Here is a 24,535-nt window from a genome sequence, read left to right on the forward strand (position 1 = left end):
CTCTGCTGACCACCGTACAGCGAAACCTGGGCAGTAAATGATGACACAGGCTTGAAGAAGGGTGACCCCTACCCTCTTGCAGCTTCCCAGCACTAATCCTCACGACTCTCGTGTGAGGCATGGCACCCCTTTTCCTTGTGGCCATGCAGCCATGCATGGGTTTTATTAGCAACCTCCCCCCAACACCAGACGATGTAGCTTAAAGTCCTCCCTGTGTGCAGCTGGCTCTCTCTGACAGGAGTGACGGGCAGGCTGGGCACGAGAAACGCAATGACACTGCCCGGCCACTCCAGGAGAACACACGTGTAACCCCAACTCATCGTAAGTTAACCAGAAACCACCCCCTTCAGGTCAGGCCCCCTCCCAGACTCAACGTGCAACGCCAAGCCCCGGCAAGGCGCACTCCTGATCAGGAGCTGGGAATCCGCCCGCTCGGTCAGTCGAGGGCTGCAGAGGAAACGCACTCGCCTGGGGAAGGCGTGGGCAGGAGCAGCCTGCATCCCCCGAGTGCTGGTCGCTCCACCGGAGACAGCTGCACCGGGCATCCACAGCCTCTGTAAAGTGACACAGAGCTGCTAGAAGGTTTCCAAGGCACCTTGCTCTTGGCTCCCAAAGGAAGCAGACCCGTCTCCTGCTCCAAAAGGAAGCCGCTTCTCCAAACCCCTCCTCCAAATCTTCCTCCATGAACATGAGCCCTTGCTCTGCTCTGGAGAAGCTGCACAGCAAACACTGAGACTGCGCAGTAACACTGCCAGCCTTTCTGTAGGGCAAGAACTCAGAAGCTCAGAATAAAACTTCTTTTCCAATGGAGAAGTCAGCGTGGGCGAGCACGTGGAAAGGTGTCGGACTGGCCTGCCACGTGCAGGCTGCCCAACGGCCATCGCGGTTGCTCACCCTTCAAGAGGCTTCCCAAAGTCACTGCATCACCCTCAAAGCCTGAGCAAGTCACAGTGTTGAGCAGCGCAATCCAGCTGGCCTTGCCCTCCAGCCCTGTGACGCAGTCGCAATAGAACCGCATGCACAGGACGTTGTCGGTGAAGGACAGAACGCCAATGTCCTTGAAGGCGAAGGCGAGGCGCTGCCTGTTCCTCAGTTGGAAGGAGTGCAAGAGTATGGTCTCTTGCACACAGCTCTGCACCACGTGCCATGGGAAGGAAGTGACTCGTGATAGCCACCTGTAGTTCAGCGGCTCGATCTTGACATTGTCTGCAAGGAGGAGGAACATCGTCACTGGCAGAGCGGGCTGAATTTCCATGTAAAATTAGAAACAAAATGCCAGAGAAAAGGTCGTTTACGGAAACGGCTCTTGGGGAGTGGTTAGTTTGGGAGGAGCTCAAGCTGTCCGCCTAAATTTGGAGGGAATTCTCTCCGGAGAAATTCTGAAATCCTCATTTCCTGCGCCCTTTCTAAAGTGCAGAGAGCATGCACCCCGGTCCCAAACAGGGCGCGGGAAAGTGGAGGTTGGTCGTTGCCTTCTCACCAGGGATAACCTCTGTGAGGAACGCGAGTTCCCGCAGAGATAACTCAGCAATGTCCAGCTGGAAGACGGGTCTTCGAACCGCGTACATCTCTTCCTCACCTTGGAATCGCTCTTGGACCGTAGCAAAGGTCCCGAGTCCTGTGACCAGGACCCCCTGCCCAGGAAAACGACACAAAGGCTGACCACAGGGAAGAGCGAAACTCTATCACGTGCCAAATGCTTTCTCAGACTAGATCTGGGCATGCTTTCACTCCTGGTTGACCAAGAAGCAAGAGCAGGAGAGCTGCTGAGGGACTTCCCTGAGAGAGGCCCGCTGTGAATCCTCTGCGGAAGGAGCAGCAACGCTTCACCTTTCTCGGCCTTGGTCATCGGGCTGGGTGTGGGTGAGCTTTTCAGCGGCTGCAGGTCTCGGTCGCAGAGTGCAGCGAGGGTGAGGGCAGGCAGAGATCAGGCAGGAGAGGCTGTGCTCACTGAGGACATCCCTAGGGAAACAGGAACTCCCAGGGATGCCACTGGGCCATTAAGGACCCCCCTTTAACACAAGCCCTACCCCAGCGACAATGTAGAGGCATTAAGGACTCCTCCCGGAACACCAGGACCCCCACAGGACCAGAAACGCACAAGGGACATGCTGGGGACACAAGGACATTCCTGGGGACATCCCTGGGACATCAGGGACACCAGGACTGCCCCAGTGACACCACAAGGACATTAAGGACCCCCACAGGGATACCTTGCGACACAAGGACATATTGGGAGACACCACTGGGACATCATTAGAATAGCCTTTAGGACATCAGGACCTCTCCAGGGACACCCCTGTGACATTAGGAATTTCCCAGGAACCCCGCCCCGGGACATAACAGACTACCCACTCACCTCCCTGGGGACACCAGGACCACCCCCAGGGACACCCCACAACGCCCCAGGGACACACTGGGACACCAGGACACCAGAACACCCCCCCCACCCCCCTAGGGACACCATGAGGACATCAGGGACTCCCCTGGGGAACACCACTAGAACGTTAAGGACCCCCAGAAGGACATATTAGGTCACATGCACCCCCTGACAGACACCACCGGGACATCTAGAAAGGACTGGGGACATCAGGACCCTTCCAGGGATACCGCTGTGACATTAATGACCCCCACCAGGGACACACTGTGATACACAAGGACCCATTGACACACCACTGGGACATCTAGAATGGCCCGCGGATACCAGGACCACCCCAGCGACAACACTGGAACATTTAGGACCCCCCTGGAAACACACGACCTGCATCCAGGGAAACTGTAGGGGCATTAGGAACTCCCCCTGGGACACCAGGACCCCCACAGGACACACTGGGAAACCCGAATGCCTATAGGGCCACCTGAGAACACTAGGACATCCCTGGAGACATCCCTGGGACACCAGGGACACTCCCGAGGACATTAGGACCCTCCCAGGGACACCCTAGTGACATTAGGGACGTCTTGGAAGCAGAAGGACCCTCCGCAGAGCACTCCTGGGACATCAGGATCCCCCAAGGGGACCCTCCAGCAGGTCATTCTCAGTTATCACGCAGAAGCTCCCCCTCGATGGAAGTCTTAGCAGCAGGGCAACCCTCAGATCTGCACTGTCAAGGGAACGGAGCCCCAAAAACAGACCCCCCCATCCCAAAATGGGAGGACCCCCTCCCCACATGACACGTGACAGTTTAACATTATGCTAGGGGCCAACCAATGTCCTCCTTTTTCTTCTAGTGCCGTGACGGCCACGGGTGGTACATGGACGGTCACCTTCTGCCCCATGGTGAACTTAGGGGCCTCCTGCATCAGTAGCACAGGTGCTGCTCCTGCTTTAAGGCATCCAGGCCATCCTGAGCTCACCTCATCCAGCTCTTTGCAGGAGTAAGCTACAGCCCACCCCTGAGGCCCTAAACAATGTGCCAGAACTCCAAAGGCAATGCCTTTTCCCTCACGCTTAAAAAGTGCACAGGTCTTTGTCACATCAGGTAATCCCCACGCGGGGGCCTCCACCAGAGCTCACTTTTTTTCAGACGCTTGAAAGTGGCTTTACCCTCCTCTGTCCCGCTAACAGACCCATGGCAGGAGGTTTTCAGGAGCTCGTACCGAGCTTTCACAAATAAAACACAATTGCCTCCCCAAAGCCGACACCATCCGACCACCCCGAGAAATCCTCGTAGTTCCTTGAGAGTTTGAGGCTCCGCGAGGCAGCAAATAGCCTCCTTCTGTTGGGATCCCAACTGTCTCTGGCCTTCCAGCACTTCAAACCCCAAACGTGGAAGTGACTCCTCGATAATTCCATATCCACTAATTCCCAAGACATTTAGAAGGCTTATCGTCAGGGAAAGACACAGCTCCCAAGTCCCTGCTGCGACCAGAATATCATCCTACGATCGCAGAACTCTTCCCTGATCATTTTCTGTTCTCCAAATGTCGAACTGCTTTGCCAACTGATTCCCAAAGATTGTCGGGATATTTTGAAAGCCTTGCGGTATAACCGCCTAAGTGTATTGCATTTTCCTTCCCGTTTCTGGGTTTGCGCATTCAAAAGCAAAAGGCTTCTGACTGTCAGTGCCCAGGGGAACACAGAAAAAGGCATCCTTCGCATCAAAAACTGTAGACCATCCCTGTTCCCCTGTAAGGGTGGTTTAGTATCTGTATGGATGTGCTACTACAGGATAAATACCTTGAGGTATGTGATTTGTTGCTCTTAAATCCTGCACCAATCGGCAATCTTGACCCTTGGCCTTTTTCACTGGCAAAACAGGGGTGCTGGATTTCGACGCACACCCCACGAACAGGTTGTACTTCAAGAATTTCTGAATTATCCGTACCGACCCATTCCTAGCTTCCAGCTTCAAGGCGATACTGTTTCATCCTCAGCAGGGATGATCCAGGCTTTAAGTCAATCCTCACAGGTTTTGACCTGTGGGATTTTCCAGGAACCTCTCCGGCTCGTACAATAGGAATCACAGCATCTCTGACCTCTGGGCGTATCTTTCTCCTTTCAAGGCAGCATAGCCTGTAATAACAAAGCTGCTGCCTCTACACAAACAGTTTCTGGAATGAAGATTTCTATTTCCTTGTTTTAAAATCAGATTTCTGCTTCCAATTTTTTGGAGTAGATCTCTCCCCAAACAATGCTTTTGGAGAATTTGGCTAATGTAAAAACTGATGAGTAACCCACCGTTTTCCCAGCTTCATTGCTAAGGGCTTCAAAAATGGCCAAGTTTCATGGGTCCCTGCCATACCAGCAATGCTTATATTCTTATTGCTTAGTTCCCCTCTAAAGCCTTCTGAACAGAGGAAGTAGCCCCAGGATCTACCCAAAGCTCAACTTCTTCACTTCCCAGCTCCGCTTTAACCAGAGGCTCCTCTGGGGAGAGACTCCTCCGCTCCCCCTCATTCCTCGCTTACTGGGAGCAAGGGGGCAGAGGGGCTCCAATCATTAAGCAGATGGTCTTCTTCCGAATGCCCATCCCTTTTGCACTGTGCACACTGATTATCACCCAACCGAGGGCTGGGCCGGAGTCCCCCTCTCGGGGCTCTGCCCCATCCTCAGGCCCTTGCCCTCACCCTACTATTTTACTCTGATACCGCCAACAAGCAACAATTTACTCTTCCCTTTTGACTCTCTCTATGACGATATGCAATCCAAGCAACATCCAACAGCTTTCCCCTATCTCAAGCAATCACTTCCTTGTAACTTTTGTAATTTTCTTCTAATACCATCCCAGGATTGGCCCACCAGTAGAGGGGCTAATTGATCTCATCCCTCTTAAGATTCAGGGTCAACACTTGTAGAGTTGCGGGCTACCTCCTTCATTCTGTTCTGCAGATCTGTGGGGGGCTCTTGGCTATCGTGCCTACCCTCGTACCATTCAGACATGGTTATTGCCTTAGCCACAGCACTTTGAATGCCAAATATAATCCCTTTCTGATACCGAGTCCAAAGCTGCCTGGGTCCGTTAACATGCAGGTCCCAGTTTGGACCAACAGAGGGGAAATGATGCTCCACAGTTCCTGTTTTAACCTCAGCTTCCACATGTATTCTAGCGGCTTGACAAATCATCTCCTTCTCACTACTATCAAACAAAACCTGCAGTATTGCCTCTATATCCTTACACTCTGGATCCTGTGTTTTAACCATCATTATTTCAAAAACACCAGCCGCCTTCTCAGGGTCGTCTCGGTAATTTCCTGCGGTTGCTTTGCAATTCTTCAACTCTGTTATTGAAAACGGGACCCTCACCGTAATGGGTCCTTCATTTCCCACAGCCTGGCGCAGGGGAGCCTGTATCACTTCCCCTGGTTTGGCCTGCTCCCACCCTACGGCTGGGCTAAAACCTTCTGCCCCACTAAATCGCTCTCCCTCTTCACAGCCACTTTCCCTGTGTGAAATGTGTTCATTTGATTCGTGTCAATATAGAACAATGCTAGGACTGCATGATGAAATGTAACCTTCTGTCTTACATACCCTTGTATAACCATATGCTTAAGAAAAACAGAGTGATCAATGTATATAGTTCCTGTATCTTGCAAAGAACATCCGGCTACATACCTAATTTCTGTATCTTACAAAGGACATCTGGTTACACACCCTGATATGCAGGCTGAGCTGCTAACCGCATAGTGTTAAGTAAGAGAAGTTTACAGGGCGCATGCGTAAAATATAGGGTCATCCTAAGGGTGAGCCGAGGAAGACTGCTGACTTCATCCACCGACCACCGGATAGGGGTTAAGAAGACCCTCGGAGATAGAAAGAGCATGCGCCACGAAGTACACGCCTATTCCAAGGATCCATTTACATAAACCAGCCCTTTCTTAGAAATAGCTATGAATATGTAATAGTTTAGGAAATATAAACAAAAAATGAACTTTGTGCAGCGCACGTCTTGGTGGAGCGGAGACTCCCGGCGCACCCAGCACTGTTTGCTTGCCTCTATTTGCTTAATGCATTGCAAACTTTGATTGTAATCCTATTTTGGGACTAAGTTATTTATCACAACGACATAAACACAGTTCCCATCTAAGTGATTAAAAGCTGATAGAAACCGTTTATCAAGAAACCAGCTTTACAGTACCTTGTTCTTTTCACTCCTGGTTGTTGCTGCAGGTCTAGAAAACAGAAATATATTTCAGTACTGAAATGCTTACATTGCATTATGAATAATACTACAGTTGCTTTGAAAACTTCATTGCAGAAATTAATTAAACTAAAATCTAGTATAACAACTTTGCTAGATGTAGTTGAAGACTGAAACAGTTATTGTCTACCATTATGTCTATTGGAAGGCTATTTTTTCCACAAGATATTAAGCAAATAGTTGAAATAACTGTTCTCTCAACTTCACACAAAGTGACAGAAATCTTACAGCTACAGACATGTAGCTATACGGTTACGTGCGTTCCCTGTTTAATACCAGGGGTTTAGCTCTCTTCAGTAATGAGAATCCTTCTCCTAAAGGTCAAAGAACTGTAATTTTGGATTCTCTGGTGTCCTGGGTCTGGCTGGGATGCAGTTTATTTTCTTCACAGCAGCCCACACAGCGCTGTGTTAGATTTCTGACCAAAACAGTGTTGATAACACACCAGATTTTTAGCTAGTGCTAAACTTCTAGTTTAGCTAGTGTCAACAACTTCTCTTTCTCACTTTGCCACAACCCACACAAGTAAGTTCAGGGTGGGCAAGAAGTCAGGAGGATACACAGCTGTGTGGAGCGGGGAGCAGGGCAAAAAATCCCGAGATACCTGCAGTGAAAGAGTAATCTTGCTTTTCTCTAAGTCTCTCCTCACCCTTTTTAAACACATGTAATACTTCTATGCCTGTGCACACACTCATGTAATTAATCAGAATTTGTGCACTTGACCTTATTGTTGACTTGGCCAGCATGCTCAAAGCACTCTAAACAAAAAAGAAGTGTTTGTCAACCCAAAGCACACCAGGTAGTGTGGTCACACAAAAGAACAAGAATCTTCATATGCATCAGATTTGCCAAAAAACCCAAAATACAACAAAAACCCAAACTTGCCCCCAGCTCTTGCTGCTCCAGTACTTGACCATGATTGCCACTGGAAGAGCTCATCTGCTGATGAGCCTTCTGCTTTGAAGGCTGTCTTTTACTTTCCTTTACACCTTCGGCATTCAGGGCAATTTTACTGCATTACACAGAAAGAAAGAAAAAAATCACCAAGTGAGTAGGTTTGCAAAAAGTATTTCTGTGAAACAGACATACTTAAGATGATGTCCAGAAAAAACTGAGACAACAAATATCTATGATAAAATCACAGACTTGACTGCAAAGATCGTGGAAGATACCCAAGTGCTTAAAAAACCTGCCCCTAGGAGTGAGGGGGACACGTGGAATCTGAGCTAGATCCAGGTTAAGCTGGACTATATCCAATAGTCACGTTACAGGAAGCATCTAGAGCAGAGATTCCTTTGAAGGACAGACAGGAAAAAACTCCTGCTTAGGTTTGCAAAAAAATATGTGTGCCTTCTTTAGACTTTTGAGATTGGTTTTATTTGAGATTGGTAATATCATCTTCTCCTGACAAAGGGCATATTAACTTAATGAAAAGGAAAACACCAACTGCGCGGAGATCACTAAAATCACCTAGAAAAGGGAGTAGTAGCAAACCGCAAGTTCCTACTTTTCTTTTCTAGGTGGCCATTTCCTACAAAAATAACTGCTTTTTCCTGTCTGCCTTTCTTTCTGGTTTTGAAGATGCATTTTGCCTCAGTATTGACATGTAACTCACAGGAATTTGGGTGGGGGGGTTCTTTTTTTTTTTTCCCCTTTTCTTTTTTTAGAGCAGGCAATAAATTTGAACCTCCATCATGAGCTTCGTGTTTTCTAAAAAGAAATTTTCTTCACTTTTTCAGAAGCAGTGGACTACTCACTATGGCTTTCACCACTGGGAAACTACTTCAACTACTACAGTATTAGAAAACCTAAGACACTTACATAGTACTACAAATAGGAATTAGAGATTATTTCCTTAGCTTACCATTTCATTGGCATTTTAATCAATTTTGAGCTCTCCCCAGATGAAAAAATCTTTTTGTCTTTTTCTTCTATCGTGTTTTCATTCTCCATTTTCAAACAGTCATTCTTCCTTACAGTAATCTTTTGTTTCATTTGCCGATTAGTGATGTTGCCTGGTGGTGTATTTAATTTGTCCAGACATTGCTGTTTTGCCACCGCCTGCACTTTTGAACATCTTTGTTTGCTTTTTCCTTCTCAACCTATAAAAACAAAGTTAAGCTTCATGTATTTCTTAGTATTTCTAGAAGACAGAAACACCACATCCAAGATTGATTAATTCAGGGTTTACCTCTGAAATAATATAAAATGAAATCTTTTTTGTAATTCATAGAGGAGCATTTTCACAAAATTACACTACAAAGTGTATTATGCCATTGAAAGTACCTTGAATTCACTCATCATGAAGGACATAACAAAAATACAGCCCTTAGAAAGAAAACAATAGTGTCTCTTAAAACATGAACAACAAAAAAGTGAAAGCATTACTGATGGACAGAGTTAGAAGGACTGCACAATGTTAGTTGTAACACCACCTGAAAAAAATCAAGTGGAACTGTGCTGGGCTACTGCTCCCTGAACAAGGGGAGGAAAGAAAAAAAAGATCCCAAACCCACAAACACAACTGGTTTCACAGGAAAGAGGAATTTTAGGGAAAGGCAATGAAGACACACCATGCAGATACCACAGCACGTGAATTATTAGTCAAGACCCTGTTCAGAAGCTATTTTCATTCTTTGATTCAGAATCAGAACCGACATATTTATATGGATTTCTTTTTATGGCAATGAAGTGATAACTACTTGCACTGGAACCAAGTGCCACCTGCTGTTAAACTGGAACAATAATGCATTCCGTTTTCCAAAAATAGGGAAAAAGACAACTCTCCACTGCCCTCTTTATTCACAAGTCACCTATTTCCATTAGAACAAAACCCAATTTGTAGGAAGCATCTTCCCCTTCATGACAAATAGCTAAAGTGAACAGGACCGTTGATCCGGAGCGAGATTAAAGCGTAGCAGGTGAACCAAGTCTTTTGGCAGCCGTACCTTCTCTTTCTCCAAAGCCAGGAATACTATTTGCAGCATTCCTACCTTACCCTTAAATCTTCCCCTATCTTGTTTTAGTTCTTCATCAAGATTCCTTTTCAGCATGACACACGAATGCTGAGCATTTGCAAAAGGACTTTCCATTTCTGTTTCTCCTATTTTGTTGTTGATAAAGCAGTCCCTCAGAAAATCATCACTAAATCCAGAGTCTTTTCCAAGTTCCCTCTCTGATACAAAAAATGCATTTTCATCACGTGTAGAAACTGGTCTTATTTAAGGAATAATATTAGAAATGTCATCCAAAAGACTTGTTTTAAAGCTGTATCTCGGGGAGTATTCAGGACCTCCCACTGCATTTCTACTACTTCCAGTTTCATTCTCTTCCATTTCCATAGGAGGCGCTTTTTTTCTCTCTCTCCTTTTGCTAGAGGCATCTTTGTATCCTCGATATTATTTGTGCAATCTGCTTCATCTGTAATCCAGGTATCTTCCATGTTTGCATTTCAGTTATCTTGATCAGAAAGGACACCAAGACTCGGATTACAGTTTCCATTTTGGGTACTTTTCCACCTAGCATAAGTTTAGTATCTCCAAATTCACCTTTACTTTCTAAGTTGTTACTTGATTCTGTTGCATGAGACAAAACAACATGAGAACTCTTCAGCTCAGCACTGAAGCCATCTTCTGACATTTCTTCCACAAGGGAAGTAGTTTTCCCAGTTTCATTAATTTCACCAAGCAGCTGCTTTAGCTCTGCTGTAACATTTTTACAATTTGTTTTCAATTCCCTTTTCTCATTTCAAACTCACATTCTTGCATATCTTTCTTCCCAAGGTTTTGGACTTAACTGCTTGTCAGCACTGTGCAATTCCTCATTTTCTGCTGTGAAATTTCTGATGTAAAATTTCTGCCTTATCAGTGTGATTTTCATGTGCTGTTTTTTTCTGTCAAGTTGGTAGTTTCTAAAATATATTTATCCTTAAGTAAACAGGTACAGACAGAAAGATTATCAAGAAAAAAAATATTACAGTTAATCTATGCAATTACTGTTGCAAACTCATCCTATAATAGAAATAAGGGATTTTGAAAGCCATTTTCATAACAAAAATCAAGGGATACTAAATGAAAGGTTCACTGCACACCATCTTCTTAACAAGAGAAGGACTCAGAGACAGCAGTTTCTTGGGTTAGGTTTGCCTAGGCATTAGGGTTGCTTTTACCTTTTAGCCTGCTTGCTTTCTGTAACTGCCGGCATTTGTCACAGAGCATGTTTATTTTTCACGGTTTATTGCTTTAATACCATTTTTCATTAAACTGCCAACATTTTCCTCACCCACCCTCCTCCCGCCATCGCGCTCTACCATCTGGCATTGTACAGTCCCCGGCCACCTAAGCTAACCCAACGGGAATGAACATGACAAGCTTTTTACCGTTCACCACACAGAGAACTGGCTAAGGGAGGATTATTTCTTCACCCAAGCTTCAGAAATAATAAATTCCACTCCAAGGTGCAAAGGAAAGGATTTATTAGGGAAACCTGCCTGCTCCTGCCCTCATCCCAGGAATCAGGAACCCAAGCTCGCAGGAAAACCGCACCACGCCTTAACCCTACCCAGCCCCCTCAAGTCCCTGTCCCCACGCTCTGTTTCTCAACAGCTCCGACTGCTTCTGCCCCATGTCACAGTCCTGCCCACACGCCTCCTCGGCTCGTGGTGCCTTCTGAACAGGGCCTGCAGCCTTGGTGTCCCAGCGGGCTGAGACCGTCACGCTCCTCGTGCTCCTCTCGTCAGCCAGGCCCTGTTCTCCCGCGGCAAAGACCCCTCTGCTCACAAGAGGGAAGGAGCACCTCAGCCAGACACCACCTGTCTCACCCTCCCCCTTCCCAAGCTCACTGGCCAACTACTACCACCTTGCAACAGGCTTAAGTCCTGCGCTTTGCCTGCTAGAATTAGGCACGTCCCTCTCTCGCGATGCCCGGCTGTGGGGTGGAAATCATTTGCTACGCTGTCCCTTCGGGTGTTCCAGAGGACGCCAGACCCCACTGTGCAGCCCTGCCCCACATGCCCAACACAAGCAGGACGCCTGCCTTATTCCCCTCTAGGATACCCTCTGAGAAAACCCTTTTCAAACACTTCACGTGGCCAAACAAGAGTGTATTTTGCAGAGGCTGGGGAAGCCTCAGAAAGGTCACCACATTTCAAGGTGTTCTCTTTGACCTTTGTCTTACAAAGAGGACGACCGGCATGTTTCACCAAACAGATCAGCCTATTACAGACAAATCTCCCTCTTCACTTGAACGTGCGTTTTGCACAGGCAAAAAACCCCACATTTGGCCACACTGTTTCTCAGCAGTGCACAAGAGGAAAAACACCGCTCAAAATTTAAGCAAACCAACTGAAAAAAAATCAGTAACAGCAAGCATCCGACATAGTGACAAGGATTTTACCCCACCATAAGACAACTGTATCCAGCTTTCCTTCAGACTGTAACACAGCCTTCACCTACAGGACTCTCCCTTCAGCATTATTCACTGACTGGTAAGTTTTCTTTACCTTAGTGTATAGTACAACTTACTGAATCAGACTGTAATCCAAAATATTTGGGTTTACATACCCACACCCCACAATATTCAATGGCATCCTGCATGTCTTCTTTTTCAGCTGATGATGACGTATGAAAGGTAGATCCCGAGTTCTCACCTGCAGTGAAAAACCACACATTTTTATAACCAGCACGACTTAATACTACTTATTTACACCTAGAGTGCATCTTGAATCATCCTACTTGTGACAAAAATCTTAATACAAAATAAAACATCCCCTCAAATTTGTGCACTCCAAGAGAAAATTATCATAATACAGATTTAAGATGCATCTGTGTGAATTCCTTTCTTCCAGGGCATTATACCTTTTAATGTATAAGGGAAATTTGCTGAAAATCACTACATATGGTCACAACTGGGCCCTTCCTGTTTCTTAAACATGCACAACCTCTCTCATACGCAGATATACACCTCTGTATCTCTGACACACTGTGCGCCACACAGTATTCCTCCAGCAATTTCAGTTTCCCTATGTGCTGTACACAGAAAATCATGAACAACAAAGTCACAGGCTTGAAATCTTGAAGACCCCAGCTTTATTCCTTGCATGACACAAATGTGTCTCTAGACATGGATCTAGACAGAGTATTTCAGTCAAACTGCTGCCCTGACAATAGATGCCTGAGCAGAAGACCCACTGATGTTGCTGGAAAACTGAATTTTACTTCCAGACATTGCAATACGGATCCTGTAGAAGTGATCTTGTAGAAAAGAAAAAAAAAAATCACTATGAAAAGTTATATAAATGTATTAATGACATGGAACAAGACAAACAGAGCACAAGTGCTGTCGGCTGCTTTCCAGAAGTTACACCCTGGGTTTCTTCTTCCTTCCCTGTCGGTATTTCAGTTGCTGCTCAGAGACTGAAGTGACGCGACACAACATGGCACATCCCAGGGTGACAGCGGGTGGGTTACATGAGAGCAGCTGCCATTGCTTCCCCGCTCCCCGAGCACCCAGCGGTTCTTACAGCGTGCAACAGATGAGCAAAACCCGTTTCAGGCTGGGCTGGGAAGGCGAGGGGCAGGGAGAGGTCACTCACGGACTGACACAAATGCCCACACAGCCCCAGCCCGAGCCCCAGCCCAGCCTTCCCGGCCCTGGCACTTTGCATTCAGGGGGGCAACTCTCATGGGAACCGGGGGGGCTGGTGTCACGTGGCCTCACACAGGGACCATCTGCTTCTGACATGACAAACGGGCTCTTCCCCGTCAGGCTCTCCTCTGCCTCCTGACCCTTGCCCACAGGTTCACAGACAAACCACAGCCGCCCCACTCGGGCTAAGGATCCTCTCACTAGGAAGCCCACCCAGGAGGAGGTGGCACACAGGCTTGGGCTCCCAAGCTCCCGGGAGCACAGATAATGCAGATTGTAAACCTGACATCTGGTCGTCTTCAGCTCACCTAGGTTTTTGTGCATCTTCATAGCTCCTCCCAACTCACCTCACACGCCATTTGTCTGACAGCAGAGGAGCAGGTAATCCTGACACTTGATTTCCACCAGTTCAAAGGGAAGCAGCTGGTGTTGAAACCCATTTTATTCCAGGAGTCCTAGCGCTGCAGCTGAAAATTGCTTATATGTATAATTTATAACGATGGGTGTCTTGAACATAGTCTTGAACATTGCTCGCCATGTTTTTCTAGCCTCAGTATCTCTGGCAAAATACATGTGCAAATCTTACTGCATAAAGTACCAAGTCCCTCAGCATTTCTAGAGGCCACATTCCTCCTCAGGGCTGGGAAGGGAGAATCACTTCCCTATTTCCCTGCCTGCTGCTTCCAGATGAGGTGCGACACTTCACAGCAGTGCTTGGGTAAAGCTGGACGGCGTCATGCAAAACTAAATATTCTGCCTGGCTCCAGAAGGCTGCGGGTCTCCCCAGGCTCTTTTACACACGCTCCATCGCTGCTATTGCTTCAGCAGCGGTTTTACCTCCCAACAGAGACTTCCTTAAAAACATGTTCTGACTTTCCTGAACAGTGGATTGTATCTCACAGTTTCATTGATTTGCACAGCAGAATCCTGCAGTTTCCGTTGAAGCTAACGAAGACTGTGTGCTTTCAAACCCAAGCACATTCAGCACCTCCACCATAACTCTGAATTAGAGCTATTGCCTAAACCACTACATGCTGCACACGCTGCCCGTACCAGCCCTGGCTAGCCCAGCCCTGTTTTTACCGATTCATCCAGGCACTTGCATCAGTGCGTCTGACTTGGTGAATTTACACATGAGAAACCAGGCATTTCTGACCAACACCCATGCTCTTTAACTGCACCGGTTATTTTTAAATTAATGACACATTACTAATTAAAGTGACCAAGACAAGTCAGAATTACAGCTTGGTTGTAGTCAAAATCACATGCGCCGCAGATTTTCCCTGAATTTCTTCACAGCAACACCTATGATTGCTGTTGTCAAATACACGACTGCTTCTTTCTTTACCTGCAGAAAGCTTGGCACGACACGTACAATATTGTACAACATACAGCTCCATCTGACAATCAGACCAGAATGACCTTCCTGCAGTGCAGGCAGGCTGCATATCTCCAGTAGCACCCACAGCCCCAGCCTGCACTGCTTTAGAGACAGCAAAGATCCGCGCTGATGAGAAACGTTCTCATGCAGATGGCATTTCACCTTGTCCACGGATTTGAAACACGGGTTGCTTCACGAAATTTAATTGTATGGTTTCGTTCCAAGGCAAACCAGACTGTCCAACAACTTTTGACTTACACTAAAAACCATAAATATTCACCTTCCATATGAACGGATACATGCCAGGATATGTACGGCTGATGAATTTTTTCGCATGTTGCTGGGGAGCAATACCTGCACCTGTTCATCTTTTTGTCCACCTCTACTGGGATTCCTTCTAGCTGAGTACGTTGCATCTCAGGGTTGTATGGAGGGGATTACCTCCAAGCAGGGGGACAGATCACCCCTGTCGCTCCTAAACTGCCTCTGCTGAGCATCTCAGTGCCTCCCACAGTGGTGGCTTGCTCAGGAAGAGGTGGCCTGTGATGGCTCCTCTTCGGTGCACATGCCCACAGGACCACCGAGCAAAGGACTATCCCACACCATCTTTCCCCTCTTTGAGAAAGAAAGCACGTACCTATCTATGGCTAATCTCCCTTCTGAAGCAGTACAGCTCAGCTGAGACCTCAGACTGCTTTTCTGCAGTACCTGGGACTCTTACCAAAACTGTCTCCATGGACTCTACCCGGACTCAGTTTTGTGCAGAGGAGGTGTTTACTGCCGCATGCGCAACAGCAACGGCAAGGGCAGGCAGCGCAGCGATCTCCTGTTACTGAACGTGCTGCTCTGGGACTCCCAAACAGCCGGTCAGTTATATCCCTGGCAGAGTTCTCCAGCAAAGCCACCCCCAATTTGTATCCACCTCAGCTGTACAAACACGGTGCAAACAGACGCGCAGTGGCTCTTTACCTCCAGCACTGTATGTCCCTTTCCTTCCCATGTCACCACCACCTGCAAAAGCGCTCATGGAAATGAGCAAACCCCACCCGCCAGAAAGAGGCAGGGCTTTCAAAGGGAAGGAGGGTATTCAATGGGAAGCTGCAGATGTGCCCTGCCTGAAGAAGGTACCACTGGCAACCACTCCTCTGTGAGAGCTGGGGAGATGCAGAGGGGGAGGAAGGCAGGCGTCGGGGAGTAACTAGAAGCCCTGGTTTGCTACTGCTGCAGTAGCCCTGGCTGTGGGGACAATAGAGCTCGCCATGAAATGACGATCAACCAAAATATTTCAGAGGGGCACAGCAGGGAGCACAAGCTGCTGGGCGTCAGCAAAGGGCTGTGCTCAGCTTTTCTGCGGCACGTTGTCATAGGCAAGGTGAACACGAAGCACAGGGAGGATCTGCAGTTCTACCTGCCTTGCAGGGGTTTGGCCTGAGCTCCCCCTTTGCAAACCAAGTCACCCTCCCGCCACACTGCACAATCTCTGCTTAATGTATGTCCCAGCAATTGGGGGTACCACATGCAGAGAAGTCTGAGAGGTCCCCCCTGGTCACAGCTCTAGTCATCAGTGGTTCCAACAACGTCTGATGCTCAGGGTGTCCCCTGCGCCAGTGGTCCTCCCTCCAGGCGCCCCTCCTCCTCTCCATTTGCCCTGGAGTAGACAACTCAACATCACACCCATTCTGGGGAGATTTAAGCCCCAAAGAGCTCAGAACTGGCTGAAGCCAGCACAAAAGCCTATCTTCTCTCTGAGAGTTGCAATGTCCTTACACCCTCCCTGTCCTTCCCGTCTAGATCAGAAACCAAACAGGGGAAGCGGTGCACGCAGATACACAGAGAATACTGAATGGGACACACTGGCTCCTCTTCCAACTCCTTTATTGTCTCAAAGGTGTTTTCATTCTGTTGGAGGAAAAAAGAGAGAAATATGTAGAGTCCCCATGTTTATCCCTGGTAAGCACTTTCACATGTTCATTAAGTAAAGCAGATTAGATTGATTCCTCAGATATATATATTTGGGCGGGGGGGGGGGGGGGGATTATAATGAACTCATTCAGTTTTTAAATCAGGCTTAGGAGCCGTGACTCACTGGCTACGAATACATGTACACACATGCGTGTACAGGACAGCACAGAATACTCTATTTACTCATATGGCTCTGAAAAGACTTTTTTTTTTTCTATTATTTGTTGTTCTCTGCATCATTTATGGCTGGACTGCATGGACAAGATGGTTTTCTTAATTCTGTGAAAACCCTTGCATCTATTGATGCCTGCACCTCTAAATATAGTGATATGGTCATACAGCCAAATCTGCAAAGCGGATTACTGTTCTTACACCATTCTGGGCATAGCAGGCATCCCCATAGAAACACCCCTAATGGCCTAATGGCCATGCCTATTTACACATTTATTTCTGCTATTTCATCCTCTGTAAAGAACAAGTGCTCCTTTCCTCGACCTGTCTCAGAACAAATCTGAATACTTAAGGAATTAAAACAGATGAGTCGGCCAAAGGAAAATTTAAACATACTTAATTTAACAATGCCAAGGTGTTATTACTAAAATTCAAGCACTTTGACAGCAGGTATCTTATGAGTGCTGTGCAAAGTGACACAGAAAAGCCTCAAGAAAAATCTACTAGAGTTTGGGTCAATACACTAAATCCCAGCACAATGGTTCAAGGGTAAGGGCACTTTAAAACAGAATGCATCCTGAATCACGTTAGGAAGAAGACAAAGAACATATCCTGCTGGGAAGATCATTAACTATTAGGAAAACTCGACCAGGCTACTATAAATTTGTCCCAGGTTAGAAAAGGCCAAGAATCTTTCAAAGGACACTACAAAAAAATAACATTTAAGACAAAAGGCAGTGTAGGACCAAATGGAATTAAAAGGAGTCCTAGAAAGTAAATCTTTCAGTAATAAGCAAGCAAGGCTAATAACAATCTAGGGCATAGAAAAAGACAAAAGGCAGTGTAGGACCAAATGGAATTAAAAGGAGTCCTAGCAAGTAAATCTTTCAGTAATAAGGAAGCAAGGCTAATAACAATCTAGGGCATAGAAAAGATTAGCTCAGCACCAGGATGCACAGCAGATAGGAGAGCAAATTAGTTCTGTCTTACCAAAATGTAAATGGGGGGGGGGGGGGGGGGGGGGGGGGGGAATTCAGTACTTAGTGTTTCTCTTTATTTTTCCTGCCTCTAATTTTTAACTGTTAAGAGAAATAACACAAAAGCTTTATTTTTGCTAATGCCAGGCAACCAGAATCTGGAATTTAAATTAATCCTTTGCACACTGCCATTTGGGGATCATTTCTACCAGATCCAACAAGGATACAAGGGATAGGACAAAAGGAAATGGCCTCAGGTTGCCCCAGGGGAGGTTTAGATTGGACATTAGGAAAAAATTCTTCACTGAAAGGGTTGTCAAGGACTGGAACCAGCTGCCCAGGGAAGTTTCAGGGTGGCCTCACCATCCCCGGAGGCATTTCAAAGATGTGTAGATGTGGTGCTCAGGGACACAGTTTAGTGATGGACTTGGCAGTGTTAGGTTAATGGCTGGACTCAATGATCTTAAAGGACTTTTCCAACCTAAATGATTCTATGCTGTTCAAAATGACCTACAGTCTTCCTTCAAAAAAGAGGGGGTATATTGCTGTTTCAATTGTACTGGTTATCGGGTAATCCAGCCTCATAGCACTCTTTAAATTAAAGTTTACAAGCACCGAGATATTCCCCAGTGACTGCACTTTAGCTAGTTTGATATTAAGCTATACGTTTTTCTTAACGTGATTAGCAGCATACCTCAAGCTATGTTTGAACATATATTCTTAGGTGAATGGGAGATACTACCAGCTTTTCATTAGACAGAACATATGAGTATTTTAAAAAGCCAAACTCTAACAGAATACACAGCACAAGCATGTGTTTCTGCCAAGATATTTTCTATTAAGTAAATCAAATGCATATGTTCGTTCTCTCCCTCTTCTGCCCATACTTAAAATCCAGGCAAATTTGCAGAACAGCGCAAAGAGCAAGGTGTTAGAACTTAGAGAGAAGACCCACAACTTCTCTCGCACATGCTCTTCTGCTACCTGTAGCTACGTGCTTACCTTTGCACTCACATTTGTTACACGACACACTTTGGTGCCTGGGAATTTGATTGATTTAGATTCACCCTGACAGAAAGAAACCTTTTTTTTTAACCGTTTGACCTTGTTTCACTTCTAACTGGAAGATCAGTCCTGCCAGGAAGGAGAGGTGAAACCTCACGACAGCTAGAGGGTGAATAATCTCTCTTCAAACTCTAAAACTCTGCGTATGAAGTTTCCTTTACAATTTGTACTCCACCGGGCTATTAAAAATGTATGAAAAGCAGAGCAAGAAATCAAGCCGCCCGTCAGTACAGAAGGTGCCAGCAGCTCCTCCTCGTTTCGCGAAAATCCAGCCCTCACCCTGAGGCTGCGGGACCAAATCCTGCGCAGCTGGAAGCGGCAGCGAGCCCTGGCCCCGGGGAAGGGCAGCTCAGCACCCTGCAAGGGCGAGGCGCATCGCTCCGCTCCCCGCCACCCCGGGATGCCACACAGCCCCAACGTCGGGCAGCGGCGGCAGCACGGGCTCGCTGACGGTAGCGGCGACCCTCCTGCCTCCCCCGAACGCGTAACGAGAGGTGAAAGGACCGTCTGGGCTGGCGGCCAAAGCACCTGGAGCCGCATCTCCCACCCCGGCAGGCCCGCCACCCGCCGGGCCGCCTCCCCCCTCGCACCCAGACGGGGGGCGAGCCCCAGGAAGGGACATGTCACACCGGGACGTCGCGCAGCCCCTCCGAGCGCCGAGGCCGGCCAGGGCTGGCAGCAACCGTCTCCTCGGGACCTGATGCTGCCATCCAATGGCCAGATCCCATCGCCCGCCGTGCAACAGATCGAGCACCCGCACGGCCGAGGGACCAGCTACGCGTGTCTGCGGGGATGGGAGCTGGGGAGCAAACCCACAAAGCTAGCACAGCTCTTCGCAACAGGAAAATACTTTATACACCTGGAAAAACCATTTACGATGACCTTTAGTCACACTTAATCCTCACTGGGTCTTATGAGCCTCGTCCCCATTTAAAGGCACAGCGGTCTTTAGTTTCACTTAAGTGTTCATGCACAGTTCCAGTAATTTCTGTTTGGTCCCATTAACCAACTGGTTCTCCTTGAGCTTACCTTATGCCCCAGCTTGACCCATGGCGTCTGTTCCCTCTCCTGAGGCCGTGTGCTGCCAAGCGCCTGCAACACGCGCTGTCCTCCGGACCCTCTCCTGTGCTTCGCTGCAGACCCTCACATCTTTTCTCTACGTCGCCATTTAAGGCGCAGAGCTGCCTTCTGCTGACCACCTACGTGCAAGCCGTCGGTCCGCAATGCTTCCCGGGGCGCCGGGGGCTGCCTGAGGCGCGGCGCGGTGCGGTGCGGGGCCGGGGCTGGCTCTGCGGGGGCTGCCTGCGGCTGAGGCGGAGCCGCGAGTGCGGAGCCGCGGCGCAGCCCCCGGGTTCGCCCCCTGCGCAGGGCTGCCCGCTCCCTTCCCTGCGCGCTCCCCGGCGCTCGCCGCCTCGCTCCGGCCTCTCCCGGAAAAGGGGTCCACTCTCCGGCTGGCAAACGCCTGCCCCAAGCCGGGCACGGCCCAGCGCCGCTGTCGCAGGAGCGTGTCGGGGCGAGGGGCGGCAGCGAAACGTCTCGAACCTCGGCAGCGACAGCCCCGACCACGCGGAGACCCAGCAGTGAGCCCGGGCCCCCCACGGGAGGCGGCTCTGGCTGACCAGCACCTTCACGCCACACTCGCGGCCTCTGCCGTGGTCATGACCGTCCTCCGCAACCGCTCGGGGGGCGCCCGTCACCCGCAGCTCCCCCGGCTCGCCCGCCCCGCTCCCGCAGCCACCCCTGGGCAGGGCGGGGGGGGACGGCGGAGCCCTCCCCGGCTGCCATGCGGGGTCTGCGGCCCGGGCACGGCGGCCCTGCCAGCGCACTCCGCAGCGAGCGCACCGCGGCGCGGGGGGGCGGGGGGCGACGACCGGGTTCCAGCTGCCGGCTGGCCCCGACGGAGGGGCGGGCAGGGTCGCTCCAGCCCGCGGCACCGCCTGCTGGACCCCGGGTGGCCCCCCGCCCCCCGAGCCGCCCCCCTCTCGCAGCCCGGGCTGCTGCCCAGCTCCTGCGCCGAGAGCCCGAGGGAGATCGCTGCCCCCCGGGCCCCGGTGCCCACCCGGGGCTGGAAAAGCGCAGCCCCCTGCAGCGTGCTTACAGGCACCAGGGGCTGGGGGCTGCCTCTGGCTGCCTGTGCGGGTGTGTACACCGCATAACCTAGCGCTGACCCTACCTGCATGCACACGTGTGTGTGGTGGGCATGCCCGCTTGCCACGCGTGTGCCCACTGGAAGACACTTCCTTGGCCAGAGCCGGGGCGGGGGCTGCAGCAGCCTCCCCTCTCTCCTGGGCTGGTACTGTAATAAGTAACTAAAGGGAATTTGCTGATCAACCAGGGTAAGCAAGAGGAAGGAACCCTTTGTGGTGGTCTTAAGAACTTCCTGTTTAACAAGAAGAGACATGTCCACAATGTTATCTTGCTACACCAAACATGGGAACGTCCTGTCTGACAAGAAGCTACGATAATAGAACCAGCAGAGGGGTGTACTGAAGATGTCAGAAGCGACCTCGGTGAAGAGAAAAAGAGCTGCTCAGCTTGCTTGAATTTGCACGCCGTTGGTGTAGCAGGAGACTCCCTGGCCGCCCAGTGCTGTTTTGCTTACTTGTCGCTTGCTTTAATAAATCACATTTTCTAATTGGCCAGTCTCTGTCATTTAATTGGACAGGTAAACTCTAACAATTTTGGTGCCGTGACTCGGATGAGGGCAATCTGGCCTGAGGTCCGTGGCAGGGGAGGCGCCCCGCTGGATAAGCAGCCCTTGTCAGGGTGCTTCTACGCCAAATCCTTTACCGACGAACCTCAAATGTGACAGTACGCAAATAAAACCGGTTACCCCATAACCTCTGTGCACGAAGCCCGAATGAAGACGCAGGACGCGTGAGTATAGGCCGGTTAACTGTTCGGTTGGGGTTGGGTATCCTGAAGCGTGCGAGGGGCTGCGCCACGAACCAGGGGAAGCGACTGCGTGAGTGAAAGAATGCATCTCGGAAGATGCGACAGAGGAAAAGCAAGCCCTCTGATCCCATGGGTGGTTCTGGGGTCCAGATTAGGCTCCCACAGATACCACCGGAGAGTCCGCTAGGACTAATGATAAAATTTTGGGATGCGTACCCTTCTAGGCAGGGTAAGAGTAAAGTAAGATTGATACACTACTGTATGGAAGTTTGGGGTGGGAAACAAATTAGGGGCGACCACCTCTACTGACCAGTCTTCAGGGCACCTGAAGACTGGATATGCCAGGCTTTGAATAGATATGTGAATTCAAAAGACCCTTTTTGCCTGGAGGAAAGTGAGCATGCTTCCTTATGGATAGGGTCTGAAACTAGGGCCCTTTTGTTCCAGTTAAAAGAAAACAAAGGGGGGGAAAAGAAGAAGAATAATAGAAGTGAGGATGAGATCCCTACCTCTCCCCCTCCGTATATACCTCCACCGCCCCCCACCCCCCCAGCCCTTACCACCTCCCTCACTCCCCTCCTGCTGCTGTCTAGACCCTGTGAAAGTGTTAAAGTATCGGGGTGAGTTTGTACAAAGCCCCGTAGCCCCTCGAAGGTGCGGCTGAGTCCTGCGGGACGCATGGCAGGGTGTTTGCTGTTTGCCTGCGAAGGCATGGTATGTAAGAACACAGACTTAAAGCAACAAGGAGTAGATTTGCATTCAGGGTAAGAAAGAGTTAAAACAGAAGTGCTGTAGCAGAGGCAGGCTTGTGTAACCTGCAGAGCAGGAAGAGCATCTCCTGCCCCGAACCCTTCTGATGGTGGGGAGGAGGGGGTTGCTGTTGCTGACACTTGAGCAGAAGGACCTGACAATGTCACCCCGATTGCTGCAGCATTTGCAGCACAACAGGACCGGTAACGGCCCCTCTAGGGCAGGCAGCGGGTCTGAGGAGAGTAAAGGTGAGTCTCTGATGGGGAAATTTAGATGTTTGAAAGTTGGTTGTGAATAGGACTGGATAAAGGTTTGAGTTGATTTTTACTAAGGTAATCGTGATGTAGAAAAGTTGATAGAAGGAATAGGGGACGTGTACAGAAGGTAAGAGAAGAAGAGCTGGGTCGTGCTAAACTGGTAGAGGAGATGACCGAGGAGGAATATCAGGCAGAAGCGAATGAGCATATTGTAGGGAAAGTGGACACTGGAAGCGAGATTGCCCTAAGCTAAAGAACCAGCAAGGGGTTCTGGTGAACTAGGGACTAGGAAAAATGAGGTGGAATTTTTAGTGAATACAAAACCAACTTATTTGGTGTTAAACTTCAGTGAAAAGAATTTGTTACAGTTGTGGGAGCTGCTGGCCACCAGGAAAACATCCTGAAACCTTTAAAGGACAAACTAAGAAAACAAGTAAGAATGCCAAATTCACCAAAATCTTTAAGTGGAAAAGAGGACCTCCCTGAAGTAAAAGAAATCTTTAACCAGGTATATCTGGAAATAAATTCCAGGTAAGGAAAAAATGCTTTACCTGTTACAGTAAAAATGATAAGGGGAAGGCCTGCCTAGTTCAGGTAAAACAATATCCCTTGCTCAGCAAGGCTATGGGGAATATTGGCAGAAAAACTGAAACAAAATACACTCTGTAGTAGTTCTACTAATGTAAATCTGTGTGGTTTACTGTTGCGACGGAGGGAAGACACAGTCGCTCAATATGAGTGATCAGCAGACTTCGTTTATTGTACCTTACAGTCACCTTTTATGCCTTGTTATAATTAGCTCATACATATTACAAAAGTTAAGCTCATTATTGGTTAGTTGCCTAAATACCAAGCCCGCCCCTAGTTTCTCTTCTGTAGTTTTCTGTTCCCACCTGCAACATTCTTTTCCCACCGAAATCTTCCTGTTACTGTGTAACAGGACAGCCAAAGACAGTGTATTTTGCTTTACTTCAGATAAGCTGAGAGCGATGTGCATTTTTGTCCAGCCAGCTGGACTATGTCTATGTGACCCTTTTCAGCTAGCCAGTTATCCACAATTCCCCCGTTTTTATTTTGGGCGACATAGGCCTGGTTGACCATTTTCAATAACAGCGTTTTAACACAGGAAAATACACAGCCAACTTATAAAATCTCAGTTCAGAAGTATAATTCCAGAAATACTTGAAAAATAAAGTTAGCTTGAAGCTTTAATTTAGATGCTCTTTCTGTTCCAGTGATATAAAAAGTTTAAAAACTTCAAAGGTAATTTTAAAGTTCTGAACATGGACTAATGCAAGCTCAAAACCCAAAAAGAAACCAAACTGATGTTTGACTAGGAATATTTGCAAATATTTTAGTGGAAAATCCCTGACCATTAACAATTTTCTGTCCAAATAACAACTGCCCTTATGCAACCAACCAGTCCATACATTTTCTGAAGAATACCTCATTGATATCAAAGAATTAACAAAGGGAAAAAATTAGTTCTAAGCTATATACATTCATAAGTGTTTTTTTCAATAGTTACATACAGATTTACACACTAAGCCATAATGGCTTGTAGGTGATACACACAAGAAGAGTACGTTGCTTATCTGTCTGAATGTCTATGCTAAATTTGACAACTGTGCCACAAGCCAAGCCTACATGGGTGCTGTGTGTTATGCACGTTCCTTAACAAACAGAAGTATAATAGACAAATTCCAAAGATCTAGTCCCCAACCTAATTATATTATTTTGTAGCCAATTAAGGAAAATAACACAAATGTGCATATCTACATGTGCACACAC

The 24,535-nt window shown here is 48.2% G+C and overlaps 1 long non-coding RNA gene across 1 annotated transcript; it reads right to left on the reverse strand.

Moving 5' to 3' along the window:
• Positions 1 to 467: 467 nt before the first annotated feature.
• On the reverse strand, positions 468 to 12,293 carry LOC129783114 (uncharacterized). The gene is made up of 4 exons (XR_008745108.1): positions 12,203 to 12,293; positions 8,506 to 8,743; positions 6,579 to 6,612; positions 468 to 554 (listed from the first exon to the last, which is right to left on the reverse strand). It is a non-coding gene; the product is annotated as an uncharacterized LOC129783114 (long non-coding RNA).
• Positions 12,294 to 24,535: the final 12,242 nt, after the last annotated feature.

This window comes from Falco peregrinus, chromosome W (genome assembly GCF_023634155.1).
Source record: "Falco peregrinus isolate bFalPer1 chromosome W, bFalPer1.pri, whole genome shotgun sequence".
In the NCBI taxonomy this organism is placed as follows: Eukaryota; Metazoa; Chordata; class Aves; order Falconiformes; family Falconidae; genus Falco; species Falco peregrinus.